This window comes from Cupressus sempervirens, chromosome 5 (assembly GCF_028749045.1).
Source record: "Cupressus sempervirens isolate cs-2001-9-10 chromosome 5, ASM2874904v1, whole genome shotgun sequence".
Lineage (NCBI taxonomy): Eukaryota > Viridiplantae > Streptophyta > Pinopsida > Cupressales > Cupressaceae > Cupressus > Cupressus sempervirens.
In genome coordinates this window covers 548008985-548021932 of record NC_143122.1, presented here as the reverse complement: position 1 = coordinate 548021932, position 12948 = coordinate 548008985, and positions in this window count along the sequence as shown.

The window sequence follows — 12948 nt, the reverse complement described above, 5'->3', positions numbered from 1 at the left end:
AAAAGGTAATTCACCCCCAAACCAAGGAGAGTATCCAATAGCATATAAAATAAGGAATCATCCCACATCTAGTAAAGTAGCCAGCAAGAAGAACATAGGGCAGAGCATTAGAACAAGAGAAGCCACGGGTTTAAGAAGGAAAGGCAAGCATGAAGTCGCAAATGTCAAAAAGGGAGAGCCTTAGCATTGGAAGATCCACATTTTAGGAGGAAGCAAGACATAAAAAAACATTAAAAGGAGTCCAAAGTAGTTTAAATGGGAGAAAAATGTTTGTGATCTCTTTGCTGATGCAAAGAATGATCAATGAACACACAGACACATTAAAATGAAGACCCAGTTGCAATCCATGCCTAGTAGGGGACTCCACACAACCACAAAGGAAGCTGACATTAAACGATAAAATGAGCCACAAATCCAAGGGGGCAGTTTATGCCAATTTGAGTGAAAAGACACTAGTTCCAAGCATAATCACATGTCAAACAAAATTCCAATGCATGGCACAGAGCAGCAGATGCCCATCTCTAATGCATTTGATAACAGGATAAAGTCCAAGACAATAGGTGAAGCTGACTTTTAGAAGAGGCAAACACATGTAATAAAGTCACTTTGCAAGGGAGTTCACACTTGATAGGGAAGAACACACCAACAAAGCAAAGGAAGGATTTTATGTGAAGCACAATCTAAAGGGATATATCCCACATTCAATGTGGGAGGAGTATTTTTAAACTTTAAATACTACTCATCGCAAAAAGCACTGTGTCTTAAGCATGAGGCTTTTGGAAGCTATGAAGCACACGTGAGGCCTATGTAGCTGACCTATAGGTGATGTCAGGCAAAATTTTAAACAAACATGCAATAATGGTGAAATGGCAGAGGTGGCACCAAATCACACCCCGTGTCCACATCAAGTGGATGGTGCATGCCCACATAAACAAAATGCTCAAAGTTTAAATATTGTGGGAATGTGAGAAGTTTCCACATGGTAGTGGGTATTGCATGCATGATGAGGTGGTGAGACATGTAGGTTCAAATTAGAATCTCTCAGATCATGCCACGTGGCAGATCAAGTGGTCGATGCAAACTCACAAAACCAAAGTGCTCAGGATTTTCAGGTCCTGCTTAGATGTTGATGTGGTGATGATGAGGTAGGTGCTATCTCAGTGATGATTTGGTGATTGAGTAGCCAATATGAGACTGCCACATGGTAATTGGTCAAACATGGGTTGACCTAGAATGTAGGTTGGGGCCAAAAAATTGAGGAGTATAAAAATAATTTTTTAATTATTTTAATTATTTTTCAAAAGAGTGATACGTGCAAGGTTTTTAAATCCAAAAATTTATTTTCTAAAGTTTAAACTTTAGGATATTTTAAAAATTTTGAAACTCAAAATTGCAGACCAGGGTTAAATAGTAGAGGAGTGTTTTTCAAACTGGCTTTTTGGAGGTTCCTGGTATGCAAATATGGCAATATTATATATCGTTGGATTTGTGAGAAGACAAACTTTTTGATTATGTAGTTCATTCTTGCACAAGAATTCATGGGTTCAAGTTATAGCTAGAGATGTGAAATTTTGGGTCTTCTCAGTGGAATGAGCCAAAATTGAAAATGCAATTACAAGATCAGTAACAAACAGTGTAAATTTAGTTTGGGGCCGAATGTAACCACTTTCAAGTTAGTTGAATCAGGATGTCACTAGCATCTTCATGAAGATTTCAGATATTTTTGGTAAGCAAGAGGTTTTCATCATTCATAAATAGATATTTTCAAATCAGTTACAAGTAATGATGAAAAAAAAATCAGATCAAAATGGTAGAGAAAAAAGAGAGGTGATTCAATTGGAAGAGATTGAATTTCAAGTGGACAGGTGGCAGTTGCATAACAGATCCAGGAATTCACTTCTTGCTATATCTTTCTATATTTCATCCATTGTAAGGGTTCCAATTTTTGTCATTGGCAAACCAATTGGTTCTATTTTTTGGAGAAAACACCACTCACTACTGTGATACCAGGTTTTGGTTCTAGTTTCTGATGTGTTCCCATGACTGTGACATTATATTTTTCAGCATAATTCTCTCATGTGAATAGCAGTAGGAAGGAATATATAGATAGTTTAGATCTATTAGGTGTTTTCATGTTTTCATGTCATGCATTTGGTTGTATTTTTTCAAGGAAATTAATACAAAGAGTAGAGGAATTTCTTTAGTTTCATTATGATTCTTGTCTCCAGTCTTAGTGAGTTTTCAATGTTTTATGATTTTTGAACAAATGGAATAGGTCATAGTTGTAGTCCCTTAAGTTTGTATGTTGTTTTATTGTTGCTTATGACTCAAGGAGTTATGTAAATGCTTCAGGGAATCAATAGGGTTGCAGGTTCATTGAGAATGATATCATGTAAGAATGAGGTTTGGATTAAGCATCAATGTTTATTTACAAGGTAAATAGATAGATTGTATATCTAAATATATGCATGAGTATCATATATCCATATGTATGCATTTGATTCATGGATTTTCCCAATGGATTAGGCACTGGTCAGTTATAAGATCATTAAAGTCCTGTTGCTGCATATTTGAGGGTTTGTTGAATTCAACATTATTAATCAAATGTTCTTTCCCTTTCATGTTGAAGGACCTAAATGTTTAACCCTCACTCAGCTTATGAGATTCATAGCTTTTCATTTAGCTACTATAGATCTGTGTCATTTCATGAGTCATTAGGAGAAATAAGGGTAAAATCTGCTTAATAGATTCAGGGATATGTTTTTGCACTGGTACGGTATCATTTGAATCTAATGTCTACCCACCTAGGTTTAGCAGGGCCTGAAGTAGAAGAAGGGTCAAGCCTTATATTTGGCCCTGTGTTTGAAATGATATGTTGAGAATGGGAGTTAGCTTCACCTAGATATGTCATATTCTCATGGGGATAATTGGAAACCCTCCAACATTTTCAAACACCAACAAAATGGTGACTTTGCTAGGGAACAAGGTTGTAAATGCCTAAATTATGGACCTAGAAACCTCTGACGTATTTTGCATATTCAGTTTTGTATGCAAGGTTTTTTGATCCCTAGTTAAGCTTTATTCATTGACAATAGTAGGTTTTAAAATTGGATGAAAATTGTGTGCTATGACTGTTATAAGTCTATCTTCAATCATTTCAATCTTTGCAAGTGTTGTTGAGAAAGTTCAGAGTCAAGAATCGATTTATAAAGGGTATTTTCTTTTCAAGGTGTTAATGATCTGCAAGTTTCTCCTAAATTGAAGGTTTGGTTCAGATTTGTCAAGTGACAAATTATGTTTTATTTCTAACAAAATGTGAGTGGAAACTCTCAAATCTCTGTAATAGTTTGTTCCTAGTTGATTTCATTGCAAAATTTTGAAGGACTTTTAGTTGTATGGGCAGATCTGAAGCTTTTGGTAGTTTCTTGAAAAGGAATTTTAAATTTTTGATAAGTTTTAAGTGTTGTTTGCAATCTACTATTATAAGAAATTGAAGTGTAAAAAGTGAATCATAGCAGTGATCTTTTTATCCACTTGAAAGGAGGTGGCATCTCTACAAAGTTTGATCAGTGTTGTAAGGGATTTTTAGTCTTGCACCTGTGCCAAATCAGCAAATCGAAGTTTAGTATCAACAGTTGAGGTATTTTGATTTTCATGTTTTCTTTTCATGGAAGTTAAACTGTTAAAAATGGATGCCTACATCTACTATTTTAGCACTAAGAAAATAGAGGTAGAGTTTTAAAAGTTTATAAAATGGATTCTAAGTCTAGGTCTGAAAGTGATGTGCCGACTCTTGAAAGTGTCCAAGCAAATATTGCTAGATTGAAAAGAAAGATTCATGATAAGACTATCTTAATGTTAAGAAGTACAATTGGTGATATTAAGGGTCTTAGTGGATTTCAAATTTATATGAAGTTCAAATCAGCAGTTATGAATCTTGATGAGTTTTTCAAACTTGAGGAGTCTTCATGGCTAGTGGTACTCTTAGAAGTTTTTATGCCAAATTTAGTTGATTGGCCAACCAATATAAGACTAGATAAGATTTATGAAATCCAAGATTTTATCATGGAGGTTGAAATTATTTTGAAGGCTAATGAGTCTAATGTTAATGAATATAATGAATTCGTTGAAGGTGATACTGAATATGAAGAGTCTCAACTTTATGAATCAAAGGATAGTAATCAGCAATTTGATAATAGGCAGAATGTGGATTCATCTTCTTATGGTAATGAGTATAAAGAAGAGGAATAGTGTGACAATAGTAATAGTCTTCTTTCTAGTGATGAATGTGAATGTGTTACAATGCCATTTGTTGAGGTATTGTATAAAAAAGAAGATGTATGTGATGATCAGAATGTTGATTGTTTAGAATATATTACTAACAAGTTTGCTGTTACAAATGTATCAAGTTATCTAGATAATAATCACAGCCAAGGAAAAGAAACTAGGGATGAAGTCTTGTTAAGTGTTGATGAGATTTTTCGATTTTTTGGCTCATGATTTTGAAAGGTATGCTAATCTGTCCAAGGATGCTTGTGCTTTGCCACATTTTTCAATTTCATATAGTGAAGTCAATTCCCCTAAATTTGATGCTGAAGAAGATGTAGTTTCAAAATATGCTCTACCAAGTTTGGGAGGTGTTTGTGATGGTAATCTGTACATCAATGCACATGACAACTTCTATGTTGAGGATGAAAATGTAGAGATAAGGTATATTGTTGGTTCATGGTTTTCTTTTTTTCATGAAGATGAGATAAATTCAGATAGCTCATGTGATGAGAAAAGAAATACTAATGAAATGATTTACCCTAATTAGTTATTTGAGAGAGAATTTGATATGGATCAACACATTTTTACAATGCAATTTCATGATAATTCTTGTGGTTTGAGATCTAATCATTTGTTGGAATTTGAAGAAAATGCAGCATTTGTTCAGTCTAATTTATGGTGTACTAATGTTGCAAGTGAAGAGAAATCAGATTTCTCATACTCTTTATATTCAGAGGCACAAGGTGAGTTACAATCTGATTCATGTAACTCGTTGAATGAAGTAGAATACCAAGCTTTTGTGTTTCTAGTTGAAGGAATCCATCATTCGTTCAGTAGTGATCAGTTTCAGTTTAATGTCAGTTGTTATGGTCATGCTGATTCATATTTTCATAGTGAGCAAAGTGAAGAAAGTATGTCTGATTTTTATATGCACTATGAGGATAATGATGATAGTTTTGTTTTGCCTAATGAGCTGATTACAAGTGCTGATATGTTGGGTGAAACAAATGAAAATGAGAATGTTAGTTTACCTTAGAGAATGTAAATGAAAATCAAGTGTATGATAGAGGTAAGGATTTTTGAAACTTTTCAATGGCTCGGGGCCATCGTGTGTACATAATAGTTGTAGTTGTTTCCTATTTTCAATAAAGTTGTTCGAGAGAGTTTTTGAAGTTTAGCTGTGTGGTCTACTTCTTCTAGAGATTTGAATCCTTGCCATGCCTGCAAGGGACATGCATCCCAAGATAGAGCCACTATTGGCGCTCAAAATTGTGTTCTCATTTTGAGCATCTATTTGAAATTTTGAGTCGAATCAAGCCCCATAAGTGCTCATAAATGTGATTGTACCCAGCTGTACCTTTGAGGCCCCTAAGGTGTTTAATGTTTCTAACACCTTTCATTCAGCTTTTCCACATGTTTCATGAAGTTAAATTGTGATTCTGAGTCATTCTGTGAAGACTCATTTTGAGCAAATTTCAAATCTGCATTTTTCAAAAGTGTCAAACAGCGATAGATGGCCTTGTTTGCATCTAAATATCTCACACCTAGAAATGTTTTGTGATTTGTCACTTTGGGAATATCTAGTGTCCATACTTAAGAACCTATGTTTCAGATTTTGAGTCATTTCAAGTCCGTTTGACTAGGTTTTGAATCCCTAAAATTTGGTAGTTTATTGTTGTCATGTTGATGCACATTGCACATAATTCTGGGAAGCCCTATTTTATGAGTTATAACTTTTGACCAGTTGACCCAAATCTTGAAATTTTTTTTTTTTTGCATTGTAGACATCAAATATTTGTTATGTTTCAAGTTTTAGCTTATGATAAATTTGTTTGATCAGTTTTCAAATCTGATTCCAAATGCAATTTCTATCTTTTTTCTAGTGTTAGCACATGTAGATTTATTAGAACCCCTGTTCATGATGTCATAACTTCTAATCTATGATAGGTGAGATTGAATGGATTGCACCACTATGTTTTCCTCTAAAAATTCTTTAAGTGTGCTAGTTTTCAAGTCTTTATGAATCCATATGCACGCTTTTCTAGGTCAATTCCATTTGCAAAAAATGCTTTTCTGACATTGTTTCAATCTGCAAATTTTGAGTAGCCTACTTTGACCACTCACCATTCATGTCCTATTATTCATCATGAGCCTAAATCATAGATCCATAATGTCCTCATGACAGAGAACCAATGCCCCAGTTTTCATTTCCCCATGCGCTCATTTGCCCAGTTTTCAAAGCAAAATTCGAACCCAGTGTGTTGTTTTTTGATTTGTTTACTTACAGGTAATTCTAAGAAGGAAACTTTCATGGCGAATATCTTTTGACTGGGAATTCTTCATAAGACGAGATCTGACAAGGTGAAAGTATGTGGAACAAAGAGCTAGTGTGCCAGTTTTTAGAGCCTGGTCAGGTGTTTGGATTAGTTTTTAAGGCCAGTCAACAAACCTCCTAGCACGAAGCCAATAGTTTGCAGACATGTGTAAAAGTGAGTTGCAAATTTTTTTCTAGGGTGAAAAATTGACTTCATTCAGTAACTTGAGTTCAGTGAATCATTTGGAAGATTCAGTTGTATGAAAACAAAAAAAAATTAGTCAGGCCCACTAGTGGCATTAGACCAAATGATATGGAGCAGATTGAATTTTTATTGAGAAGTCAAAGTAATCTTAATAACTTGGATTATGAAATGTAAAGTTATGATACTTCAATGTTCCTATTCATAACACTTTTTCTAAAAAAGAACCTTTTTTATCTAAGCTCGACCATCTCAAAAGTTCAGTACAACATTTTGAAGCTAATCTTGTTGTGGGAACTTATGGTATGGAGGTTCAGAGCATCAGATGACTTGTGCATTGGTCCTAATGTCACTACAACCTAAGTTGAAAGGTTAAATGGATTGTTTTAGTGGTTTAGATAATTGCAAATCATGAGAGTAAGCTCTGAATATCTAGGAATTTAGGTTTGCATTTAGGATCCCATAATAAATGAGAATTAGGTGTTTGTGTGTAAATAAAGCTTTATTGAAGGCAAAGAAAAAGAAACTCGTGATGTAGTCATTGACCATTAAATGGGGCTAGGATCAATAGCTTTTTGAGGCAGAGATTTTGAAATATGGTTTTAGGATTGACGTACTATAACTATGATGAATGACACCATATCATTACAAATGCTCTGCCAACATTTGCCTCTAGTGACAAATAGAGGAAAGTTATGCCTTAGATTTGGTATTGAGCCAAGACAAAAGTGATGGTGCTAAAGCATTTATCAATTAAATTTTGCCTTCACAAATGGAACATCACATTTATTTTTAATCCCATATTTAGATGGATGATTTATGGCAATAGTTGTTAAACAATATGATCAGTTTCTCAATGCTGGGGTATATCTAATGTTAAGCTACTCTTCTATAATTCTTGTTTTATCAATGGATGGAAATTCCTAAAATGTGATGTATGTCTTCATGCTGTATTTGACATGCCTATAGTCAAACTATTTTTGTAAATTATATGTGGTAATCTTGCATGTAAAGTTTTAAGCACAGTGGAGGAAAAACCAAAAGAGATCACACATGTTTGAAACATTAACCAAGCCATGAGGAATGAATAAAGAGCCACCACACACTAGAAGAAGTGAAGCCACAATAAGCATTGTAAAGATAGGGGAGCCAGTCTGGTAGCAACCCACCCATGAAAAAGGTAATTCATGTCCAAAACAAGGAGAATATCTACCAGCATATAAAATAAGGAATCATCCCAGGTCTAGTAAAGTAGCCAGCAAGAAGAATGCAAGGCAGAGCATTAGAACAAGAGAAGCCGCAAGTTTAAGAAGGAAAGGCAAGAATGAAGTCATAGACATCAAAAAGGGAGAGCCTCAACATTGGAAGATCCACATTTAAGGAGGAAGCAAGACATAAAAAACATTAAAAGGAGTCCATAGTAGTTTAAAGGGGAGGAAAATGTTTGTGATCTCTTTGCTGATGCAGAGAATGATCAATGAACATGCAGGCACATTAAAATGAAGACCCAGCTGTAGTCCATGCCTGGTAGGGGACTCCACACAACCACAAAGGAAGCTGGCATTAAAAGAAAAATGATCCACAGATCCAAGGAGGTAGTTCACGCCAATTTGAGGGAAAAGCCACCTGTTCAAAGCATAATCACATGTCAAACAAAATTCCCATGCATGGCATAGAGTAGTAGATGCCCATCTCTAATGCATTTGATCGCAGGATAAAGTCCAAGACAACAAGTGAAGCTGACTTTTAGAAGAGGCAAATGCATGTAATAAAGTCACTTTGCAAGGGATTGCATGCCTGATAGGGAAGAATAGGCCAACAAAGCAAAGGAAGGATTTTATGTGAAGCACAATCTAAAGGGATATATCCCACATTTAACATGGGAGGAGTATTTTTAAACTTTAAATACTAATCATCACAAAAAGCACTATGTCTTAAGCATGAGGCTTTTGGAAGCTGTGAAGCATGTGTGGGGCCCATGTAGCCAACTTGGAAGTGATGTCAGGCCAAATTTTAAACAAACATGCAATAATGGTGACATGGTAGAGGTGGCACTAGATCATGCCATGTATCCACATCAGGTGGATGGTGCACGCTCGCATAAACAAAATGCTCAAAGTTTAAATATTGCAGGAATGTGGGAAGCTACCATGTGGTAGTGGGTCTCGCACATGTAATGAGGTTGTGAGATGTGCAAGTTCAAATTAGAAGCTCTCAAATTGTGCCATGTGATAGATCGAGTGGTCAACACAAACTTGCAAAACCAAAGTGCTTAGGATTTAAGGAATGGAGGATAGCGGGATTCTACCACATGTCTTCAGGTCCCACTCAGATTCTAATGTGGTGATGACAAGGCAAGTGTTGTCTCAGTGATGATGTGGCAATTGAGTAGCCAATATGAGATTGCCACATGGTAGTTGGTCAAACATGGGTTGACCTAGAATGTAGGGTGGGGCCAAAAAATTGAGGAGGATAAAAATATTTTTTTAATTATTTTTATTATTTTTCAAAAGAGTGATACGTGCAAGGTTTTTAAATCCAAAAATTCAAATATGGTGATATTATATATCACCGGACTTGTCAGAAGATGAAGTTTTTGATTATGGAGTTCATTCTTGCATAGAAATCCATGGGTTCAAGTTATAGCCAGAGATGTGAAATTTGGGGTCTTCTTAGTGGAATGAGCCAAAATTGAAAATGCAGTTACAAGATCAGTAACAGACAGTGAAAATGTAGTCTAGGGCTGAATGTAACCACTTTCAAGTCAATTGAATCAAGATGTCACTAGCATCTTCATGAAGCTTTCAGATATTTTTGGTAAGCAAGAGGTTTTCATCATTCAAAAATAGATATTTTCAAATCAATTAGAAGTAATGATGAAAACAAAATTAGATCAAAATGGTAGAGAGAAGAGAAAGGTGATTCAGTTGCAAGAGATTGAATTTCAAGTGGATAGGTGGCAGTTGCATAACAGATCTAGGAATTCATTTCTTGCTATATTTTGTTGTCTTTCATCCATTGTAAAGGTTCCAATTTTTGTCACTGAGAAACCAATTGGTTCCAGTTTTTGGAGAAAAAGCCACTCACTACTATGATACTAGGTTTTGGTTCTAGTTTTTGATGTGTTCCCATGATTGTGACATCATATTTTTGAACATAATTCTCTCATGTGAACATCAATAGGAAGGAATATATAGATAGTTCAGATCTGTTAGGTGTTTCCATTTTTTCATTTCATGCATTTGGTTGTATTGTTTCAAGGAAATTAATACAAAGAGTAGAGGAATTTCTTTAGTTTCATTATGATTCTTGTCTCCAGTCTTAGTGAGTTTTCAATGTTTTATGATCTTTGAACAAAGAGCTTAGGTCATAGTTGTAGTCCCTTAAGGTTGTATGTAGTTTTATTGTTGCTTATGACTCAAGGAGTTATGTAAATGCTTTAGGGAATCAACAAGGTTGTAGGTTCATTGAGAAGGATATCATGTAAGAATGAGGTTTCGATTGAGCACTGATGTTTATTTACAAGGTAAATAGATAGATCATATATTTGAATATATACATGAGTATCAAATATCCATATGTATGCATTTGATTCATGGATTTTCCCAATGGATTAGGCACTAGTCAGTTACAAGATCATTAAAGTCCTGTTGCTGCATATATGAGGGTTTGTTGAATTCAACATTATTAATCAAACATTCTTTCCCTTTCATGTTGAAGGACCTAAATGTTTAAGCCTCACTCATCTTATGAGATTCATAGCTTTTCATTTAGCTACTATAGATCTGTGTCATTTCATGAGTCATTAGGAGAAATAAGGGTAAAATCTGCTAATAGATTCAGGGATATGTTTTCGCACTGGTACGGTATCATTTGAATCTAAGGTCTACCTACCTAGGTTTAGTAGAGCCTGAAGTAGAAGAAGGGTCAAGCTTTATAGTTGGCCCTGTGTCTAAAATGATATGTTGAGAATGGGAGTTAGCTATCCCTAGATATGTCATATTCTCATGGGGATAATTGAAAACCCTCAAGCATTTTCAAACACCAACAAAATGTAAAATTGAGAATCCTCACATAAGAATTTACCCAAACACTACAACTTGATTTCATATTTATCAAAAACCTATCACAATTGTTAGTCTATCACTTCCTCAAATGGTTTTTTTGGAGTCTTTGTGTGAAAAAATAGCTTGCAAATTTTTGTTCTAAATTCTCGTACGACTTGTTGTACTTCATTGTGTGATTGCATCTAAATCCTTGTGTGAGATTTGGTCATTAAACTATCAACTTCAATCTATTAGATGTGTTTCCTTGCCTAGTTATCTATAGTTATTTGCCTCATAGTCATTTCCTCATGTAATTTTGAATGAAATTGTCCAAAAACAATGATCTATTCTGAGCTCCATTGTCAAAACTCAATCCAAATCTAACCTATGTTTGAAAACATTTAGTGATTCCTCTATCTACAACAATAAAAAACTTAGCTATCTTGCTTTGTTGATCACTTGATCCACACACAAACTAGTCTCCTTAATTGTTTTTCCTATTTTCTCTCTTGTGTTTTTAGTATCGTGTATTACAATAGTCAAAATTCTTAGTTGTTCTAGCCATTTCTCTAACTATTCGTGCCTAGATATACAACACTCTTACTTTGAGACAATGTTCTAATTTGAATCTTGTTCAAACTTTGTCTTAAGTCATTGTTTATGACTATTGCAACTAGAAGTGGAAACATTTTTCCTCCCCATAGACCAAGATGAGGTAGAGATGGAGGTAGAAATTGTGAAAGAGGTCGCTACCAAATTTACGTACAACCTAAATTTAGTGAAGGGTCCTCACAATCTCTTTCACTTGTTGGTCCACCTAGCATTTGAAGAATATTTTCCATAAACCTACAACAAACTAGGAATCTATTATATCAAGAACATATAGATATTGACAAGACACCTACATCTTTAAATGGAATAGCTAAACTTTTGTTTCAAACACCTATACAACTAAAACATACTAAAACCTTCTACACTCCTAGAATGGCTGAAAAAGATCAAGAGAAATGAGTAAATAGTAAGAGACAATACTAACTAGACTTCCAAAGAAATGAAAGGATGAAAGAACCTTACACCTTCACAAATGAGTATCGGGATACTGAAAAGATACCCCTAGAAGGCATGGAGAAATTTCAAAAGGATAAAAACTTCTAGAAAATGATAGAAATCTTACTCCATGATGAGAAAGAAAAATATTTCCTCAAACTCACTCAAGAAGGAGAAAAACTACCTCAACTTTTCAATGTTGAAATAACTGTCACACAAGAAGAGGAAACTGAAACCTCCAAGTTACAAAAACAACTTCATGCCATGCAAGAGAAATTGGCCCAAATGATGAGAGATAAAGATAAACTAGTTAAACAATATGCATTAGACATTATTTTTCCATTTCCTTTTGACAAGGATTTATATATGCTTCCTTTTCTTAGAGGATTTGAGTCACCCAAATATGACAAATACTTAGGGGCATGTAATCCCAAAGATAACTTGAGGGAGTTTGACACTTTGTCCATGGAATTCATGTATAATCAAATGTATCTTATGCATTTGTTCCCATAGAGTCTAGGTGGTCAAGGCATGGAATGGTTTTCAAAATTACCTACTAGTATTAAAAAATATTTAATGAGATTTCTAATAGAAGAGTTGAGTTACCCAAATATGATAATTACTAAGGAACATGTAATCCCCAAGATAACCTGAGGGAGTTTGACACTTTGTCTATGGAATTCATGTACAACCAAATTTATCTTATGCATTTGCTCGCATAAAGTCTAGGTGGTCAAGCCATGGAATGGTTTTCAAGATTACCCATTGGTATCAAAATATTTGATGAGATTTCTAATATGTTTATTTAGTAGTACTCACACAATATACAACATCTAGTCAACATACAAGATTTGTGTAACCTTAAAAAAAATATTCGAAAACCTTTTCTAATATTTCTTGAAAGATGGTGATAATTGTATACCAAATACTCATGAAAAATCCCTAAAATAGGAAAACTTGATATCTTATGGATAATATTTTACCTAATTTTGGGTATAGAATACAACTTAAAGGTCCACACACCTTTGAAGATATGATTACACAAGCTATCTAAATAGAAGAATTAATGG